Source organism: Hibiscus syriacus, unplaced genomic scaffold (genome assembly GCF_006381635.1).
Source record: "Hibiscus syriacus cultivar Baekdansim isolate YM2019G1 unplaced genomic scaffold, ASM638163v2 tig00111213_pilon, whole genome shotgun sequence".
Lineage (NCBI taxonomy): Eukaryota > Viridiplantae > Streptophyta > Magnoliopsida > Malvales > Malvaceae > Hibiscus > Hibiscus syriacus.
In genome coordinates, this window is record NW_024063022.1 from 1296795 (window position 1) to 1304841 (window position 8047).

General features: G+C 37.3%; 1 pseudogene; it reads right to left on the minus strand.

The window, feature by feature from the left end:
- Positions 1-1912: 1912 nt before the first annotated feature.
- LOC120156133 lies at positions 1913-7835 on the minus strand (annotated as a pseudogene).
- Positions 7836-8047: the final 212 nt, after the last annotated feature.

An 8047-nucleotide genomic window follows, 5' to 3' on the forward strand; every position in this document is an offset into this window, starting at 1 on the left:
TGTTTTTCCATCGGAGTATCTTGGCCTCCCTCTTGGTGCTAAGAAGAACTCTGTTTCATTATGGGACCCTGTAATCCAAAGGTTTTACTAAAAATTGGTCGGCTGGAAAGCAACATCCTTTTCTCTATCAGGAAGAGTGTTGCTTGTTAAATCGATTCTTAGCTCATTGCCAATTTATTTCTTGTCAATCTTCAGAATGCCTTCATGCATTTTGAAGAAATTAAACTCTATTATGGCAAAGTTTTTATGGGGCGGTTCGGCTGAGAAAAAGATGATTCATTAGGTCAATTGGTCAACCATTTTTCAACCTAAGGATCTGGGAGGGTTGGGAATCATTAATCTTAATATTATGAACTGTGCCCTCTTGGGCAAATGGTCTTGGAAATTTGCTAGCGAGAAAGATTTGTGGTTGAAAATGGTGGTGTGCAGCAAATACAATGTTGATCCTAGGACTATCTCGGTGGAAATGACTTCATCCCCTATAGCCTCATGGCTATGGAAAGGTGTTATGAATAATTGTAGGAAGAACGGTGAGTTCATGGTCCACTTCCCCTACAGCCCTTCGTTGGCTGATTATTGTTTGAGCTGTAAGAAGTTAACTTCTTCCCCCTCCTCATGGATTCCCTCACTCCTGGGTTTTTTCAAAATAAATGTTGATGGTGCGATGAATAATGATTGGCAAAGAGGTGGTATCAGAGGTTTACTCTGTGACTCGGATGTTTTGTTGTCGGGGTCCTTGGAACATATAGGGCGTAGTCCCTTTATCCTGGTCAAATTGTTAGCAACCAAAGTTGATTTGTTATTCTTTTGGTCAAATTGTTAGCAATCAAAGTTGATTTGTTATTCCTTGTGGAGTTGATTTGGGGTTCAAAAGGGCATCATGGAGAGTGATTGTTCTAATGATTTGGATTGGATAAAACAACCCTGACTCATGTCCAGCCCTTTTTGAATTGTTAGTGAATGAAATTATTGATATTGTTTTGGATTGAAATGTAATTGTTAAACACATCTAGAGTTGTGCTAATTGGGAGGCAAATTAAGAATTGACTAATTGTGTTTTGTTTGTCTCTAGGTGGTTCTGTTCTTGGTGGGGTGTCTATTTCCTAGCTAGTCTCTTTGTACTCGTTGTATCTTTTGTGGACTATTAATAAAATTGAAGTACTCTTTTCTTTATCCTAATGTTCGTTGAGATATTCATATGTATTTCAACGGATATAAAAGGGTTTTTAATGAGATCTCTTATTTTTATCAAAAAATAAATAATTAATATTAATAAAATATTAATTAGTTAAATAATAATAAAAGAAAATAATGTCATGGAAGAGTTAGGAAAAATTTAAAAATCAATCTATATAATTTAGTGAGCAAAATTGAAAAAAGAAAAAATACGGTGATTGTAAATATGTAGTTTACCCTTACATTTATAAGCACCAATTACGAGACATCACTTGTTAATTTTAGGAAAATATTTATATAATATAGACCCTGCAACCAATTCAGAAATAAATAGCGGTATAAAAATAGACGGGGGGCACAGGCATAGGCAATTTCATGCAAATCTCGAAAAACATACACTCCTTTTAAAACCATTACCTCGATTTTCTCAAACCCTGACACGACAGAGGCATTTACATATCCTGTCTCAATCTCACTCTCACATGCATGATATCATGGTATGCATGCATGCATGCAACATGTACTCCATGGATAAAAGAGCCGCAGTAAAGCTATTTGCATACACGGGTAGGCATAAATAATGGAAAGATTTTTGCCTGCGAACTGATATAAGAAGCAAACCAAATCTATATTCAGAAATAACCAAAAGCATCCATTTCAAATCTTCCATTAAGATCCTCCCAATAACATATAACTTCAAATATAAATATAGATGGATGGATAGATACATAAAAGTTAATTCTTTGATGCATTTATCCCTAACATCTCACACAAAAGACCAGTTTACGAACATCAGGGTCAGGCAGTGATCCGTGGCATCCTCGTTGTCGTCGTCGACAACCTTCCAAGCAGTGGCCTGCTCGTATGACACCGGCCTTCCCACGCTTGATAATCATATCCCTGCTGGGAGATTTGCAAATCCCTGCACCAAATTCATATACATTTCTTCACTACTATGCATTTAACACTCTTCTAGGGACTGACAAGCTGTAATCAGATAGGTTATCTTGATTTATTCTTTGAAAGAAATTCGATAATCTACTTTTGATGAATTTACTTGTTGCATGATCTTTGAGAACTCTGAGCATAGGATCTTCCGGCCGGCTTCGTCAAGAATCTTGTCCAGCATTATGACTTGAAGTGCCACTAGAGTAGTTTCCAGCATATCAAGCCCAGCCCGGTTTGCAAAGGTGAAAACAGGAGATGCCTCAAATACAAATCCCTGAGTTCTGTTAGTATCCCCGTAAACAAAGCATTACAAGAGTTTCTGATAGCCATGTAAAAACGAAGAATGCAATTACTCGAGTTTAATTTAACTCCAATTGGTTTAAGACATTTTATCAACAAGAAACCATTCCCGGAGAAACATCCGAAAGGAGAATGTTCATTACATTCGTTTTCAACGAACAACACATTATAGCATCCGAATAGTGCCACAGTTGCTTCAGCAAAGCATCATCAGCTTGCGAATCTGCTCTGAGGAGTTCTCCTCCAGTATGAATCCTGAAATAAACCCCACAATTACCCTTCTTATTACACCAAGCCACATCTAGAGAAATTATGATTAAAAAATGGCATAAACTCAATAACAATGATCCATAACAAATGTTGGAGTCAAAGATGAGAACCTTGATCGGGTCACATTAAAACAAAAAAAAATTGGATGGCATAAACTTGAAGTCTTACCTGTAGCTCCGGCAAATCAAACGCACCAAAGTAAGAGCCTCAAGAGAACCAGGCAGGGTTTTTGGTTCCAAGCCAGAGTTAACACGGGATGGAGCAATAGCCATGGCAACTCTTTGAACCAATCCCACAATACTACGTAAATATTGGCGCGCCATAGAAGCGACTTCATCCCTCAAGTGATTCTCGAAAGTGAACTGGAATGCAATGGTCAAGACCGATCTAAGGTTATAATTGTTTTGCTCACCATCACCAACCAGGCGATTGCTGCCAGGACCTTCTTCAAGTGTAGAAGCCAAATCCAATGTTCGAGTTGCTCCAAGTCCATCCTACAATACAAAAGTTATGGGTAAAAGGTAGAGGAAAATAAGTACAACAGTAATGGGAAAATCAACTTAAACCATATAGCATAAGTTTAAAGCAATCGCAATTAATAATCACGTTAGTAGCAGAAGTCTGAGAGCTTCACCATTTTTTCAAAAACCAAACATAAAGTACGACAAGTATGCTAAAAAAATCTCAAAGTACTAGCTTAATATGTCACCATAACTGTCTTGGGATCTAGAGGTATGACGCGAAACCCGGATGGCAGCAATGGAGCATTATCGGCAAAGACAAGCTCTGCACAGGCACCGACTGTATTTTCATCAATTCCGCTGCAAAGCTGCCACATTGCATTTTAGAAATGGTGAGGAATGAACCGAAATAAAGATTCCTACTCGAGTGCAAATAAACCTATGTTGCATTGACTCATCATTTTTCATTTTTCTTGAAATACCCGTGTCCAACACATATTCGGTCATAGGTAATCCCCGTCGAACTCTCCAAACACAGAGTGAGAAAAAGAAAATGGCCATGCGCATGTTAGACACATACATACCTGTGCCCAACGCTAACACCAAAGTTTGAGCAACAAAGAAATAAACACGTCAGACATTACAACAAAAAACTAACCTGCAACAAGTACATATCCCGTGCCAGAGTTACATCTTCAGGTACGCATGATCTTCTAGACGAACAACTTCGAGGAACTACATCAAAGATTCACAAAAACTTAACGGAAAATTGATCAAATAAAACTAATTGAAAATGAAAAACAATAGATGAGAATGATCACTCTTCATGTTCTACAGTTTGTGCTAGAGGTAGAATGACCTGATTACTAGGGAAGCCACTTGGTCGAGCACATGGAACTGTGTACAGGTTAGGTTTAAGAGAAGTTGCAGAGTAGGTATCGAGTCCATAATCGGCCCATTCAGACCGGTGCTCCCTCAAAAACCGAACAAGCAATGCAGGAGGGACATTCTGCAGATCCATATTGCAAGATTTACAGGAAGTTAATATACTTTAGGACCTAATGACATAAGATAAAGCTAATGCAATGAAAGGGAATTAATCCCATATGAAATTTGGCGTCATGAAAAACACCTGAAGTAGCATTGAGGCCTTGGCACATAGTACACCTCCCCCGAAAGATGGGACCATTGAGGCATTGTATTGAGACCCGAGAAATTTGCCAGGATATGATTTCACCATGATGGTCACATCTTCAATACCATCACTACCCATAAGCGACCAACTCTCATCGACAAACCCATTTACAGCATCATTAAAACCCGTAATATCATTCAAATAACAATCAGAAAAGGATACAAATTACAAATTAAATAAAACCAAAACTTTTCAACTCTTTGGCCCATCCCATTTGACTTAGTGACACACAAATGTAATACAGGTATTCATTACTCAAATATCTCAATATTACGGTGAGTGCCTCACCTGTAAAGTCTCTGACTAAAAGTTCGTAAAACAGCAGGTTGGCAACCACTACCATATTGAATTTCTCCGTTCGTCTCTTGAGCAATTTGCCTTATATGCCGCAAGGCCTGGATGACAGAAAGTAAGATAAAATTCGGACAAGAAAACTCAGACACGTTAAGTGAATTACGATCTCAATCATGAACTTACAGCAATTGTCATTTTCTGAGCAAGAATTTTGGATGACTCATAAAGTGGCCTGATAACTTCAGGAACGCTCCAAACCTAGTCCATAAAGAGATACAGAAACCAGTAAGGCAACTAACAGAATCGGTTTCAATTTACTAAAAACCAGGAATCGTTAGGTGATCGTCCTTACATCTAAATCAACATGATCAACAATGTGAACAATTGAGCCACCTCCCTCACAAGGTCTGATTAGGAAACCACTAGGAAGCATTTCAGCTCTTACGAAACTTGAAGTGGGAGGCCCAGTAGGGCCACCAGTAGAAGATGTTAACGACCTCTCGCATATCTGCACATAAATTATAAGCAAAGCCAACACGTTAAAGACCACTTTAAACATCAAGGATTAAAACAAACATGAAAATGAAGGAAGAGCTATTTCATTAAGAAAAGAAGTTTGACATGGTTTATTGAAAACAGGCTTGGTCTTAATGTAACTCGGTCCTGCTAAACAAGGAGACTATAGGTAACTTTTACAGACCAGCATATAACTTACACGAGACTGCCATCTTCTAAGCTCGTAGTATATCTCAGAGTCCAAAAGTCCCGTCCTGCAGCCAATGTTGTAGGCGCATAAGTCTGGTAAAACAATAAACCTGGAAGATTAGCCAAGATCATAAATTTACATAAATCAGCTTCATGGTTTACTAAGAATTGCAGTATCTACAGTAACGTACCTGCATATAGATGAGCTCGATTGTTCCCCCATTCGCAGTTGGAATTATACTCAATATATCAACGCATCGGCAGTCACGAAACCAAGATGGACGATCTTTAAGGATTTTCGCAACCTGTAATAAGGATCCATCATATACTTTTAAAAATAACATGCATTACTGCATTAATCACAACAACTGCTTTGAAATTTTTGGGAGGAGACGTGAAAATTAAGGAAAAAAGTCCAATACGCATAAGTTACATAACACAGAAAAAACAAATGACAAACCAGCAGTACCTTCATCCCAATCATTTGGACCCAGTCGACAGCAGTTCCGTAGCTTTCGAAAGGAACTCTGCCAGGGTCTCCTCAGCAATTGCTAGTAGACTAGCAAATAGAAAACACGGTTCACAGATAATGAGACCATTTGAAAATGAATCATGTTCAAACTCAAAGAGACAACCTTTGGATCTTACCCAGCTGGGTTGTTAGCATCCCTCTGCGGGTGCTGAGGTGTTGGGTTTTGCTGTTGTTGGTGCTGACCGCTCACGACCACGGACTCACAGCTATTATTGTCCGTGGTCGTTGCGGAAGTCTGTTTCAAATAGAAAAAATAAGGAAAAAAATCATTAAGAGTAAGATGATATGTAATTTGAAAGAACGCTCTAGGAAAAAGCATATCAAAGAAAAGAAATGGCAGAACTGATGGGTTGAAACATAAAGTGTTCAGGTTGACAGGATGTCACGTAATACTGGATTCTAATTGTTCATGATTTTAATTTTGAAACTGATGTACATCAAGTTCGATAAACATTTCATACAAAGTTTTGATATAAACAAGATATCAACAACTTGACAAAAGCCACAGATAATGCAAAAACACACACACACACACACACACACACACATTGTAGCGGACAAAGTATAGGATGCCAAACATTTCAAACAATTTGTAGCTAAAAAAAATAATGATCAACACACTTACAGTCTGCAGTTGCTGCTTCATATATCCATTCTCGTAAATGAGATGGGAGACCTGCTTCTGCAATCGGTCATTTTCTTCTATCAACAACTTATTTATGGCATTCAGCTTTCGGTTCACCGTTTGGAGTCAGGAAGCTTCCTTCCTCTGCTTTTCTCGGCATCTAAACAGAAAAAGTTCATCAAACTCAATGAAAAAAATCCATAAATACTAATAAAAAAAGACATTTTCTGGATCTGTTTGCCTGTATATATGTTTAGGATGAATGAGAGAAATGAAAAGGCTCAAATATAACTATGACCTCATTGATCATATGGCCGTAAAGGGATATAAAGTCTGAGTAACATAGCTCTAAATAAACGTATCCATGTGTATGAATAAGCTTATCTAATCTTAAACCAATGTATACCAGTGTATGTAGAAAGATCAGCTTTTTCTTTCTTTTTTTCGTTTTAAAGCTTCTGCATAACTGTGTTTCTAAAAAAGGTTTTCATTTTCTTCTAAAAATCTCAAAATCTGTATTGATGCTTCAGACAGAAGGAAGGACATGAGATCAAAGTTTTAACCAACTAGATATTAAATATAATAAATGTAAAAGAAAGAGGAAATAATGATGGTGATTACTAAATAAAAAGGAACAAGAACATTACCTTCTATTCTGAAACCAGACTTTGATCTGTTTAGGCTCAATGTTGGAAAGAATATGGCATTCCCTAATGAGCTGCTGTCGTCTCAGAGAACTAGGCTTTGGGCATTCATTATACACCCTTTCTAAAGCTTCAACTTGCTCTGGTGTATAACTTACATACTTGCTGCTATCCGTTTGCTTGTTATTCAGTGGCTCGTTCTGCATGGAAAATGCCACTTTTCAAATGAAAAAACACACCCAAGAAGATTGTTTTTCTTTTAACAATACAAAGAAAGAGATCACCAAAAACAAGACAAACCCAGACTGTTTTTTGCTGTCTCTCTTAGTAGTGAGCTATGTTTTACTTAGGAAAGAACCATTTTTTCACATAAAAACACACTCAAAATCTTAAAAAGCAAAAAATAAAAATACAAACCCAGAGTTGGTGCAAAGATTGGAGCTTTGAGCTTTCAAAGTTAGTATTAATGAGAGTGAAAGGTGATGTTTTACAAAATCACAGGCAGGCTCTCTCCTCCAGGAGAGCCTCCTCTTCCTTCATCAGATAATGACATGGAGTGTTTTGCTTTTGTTGTTGTTTGTATTGGAATTTATTTTTCTCTTTCTGTCGAAAGCACAAAGTAGAGTGAGGGGAGCTTCAAACTACAGGGCAACTATGGTGTCTTTACCTTAAAGATAGCAATCTGGAGATTCTTTAGAGAGAGGTAAAAGTAAAGTGAAATAAAATGAAAAAATAAATTTTTTTTGAGGAAATAAACCATACCAACCCACAGAAATTGAAAGAGAAACATAGAAACTGACAAAGAGGGTAAAGAGAAAAATTTTGTTGTGCTTTGTTCTAGTAAAATATATATATATATATATATATAATCAAATTCTAAAAATAGTTTTTATTTGA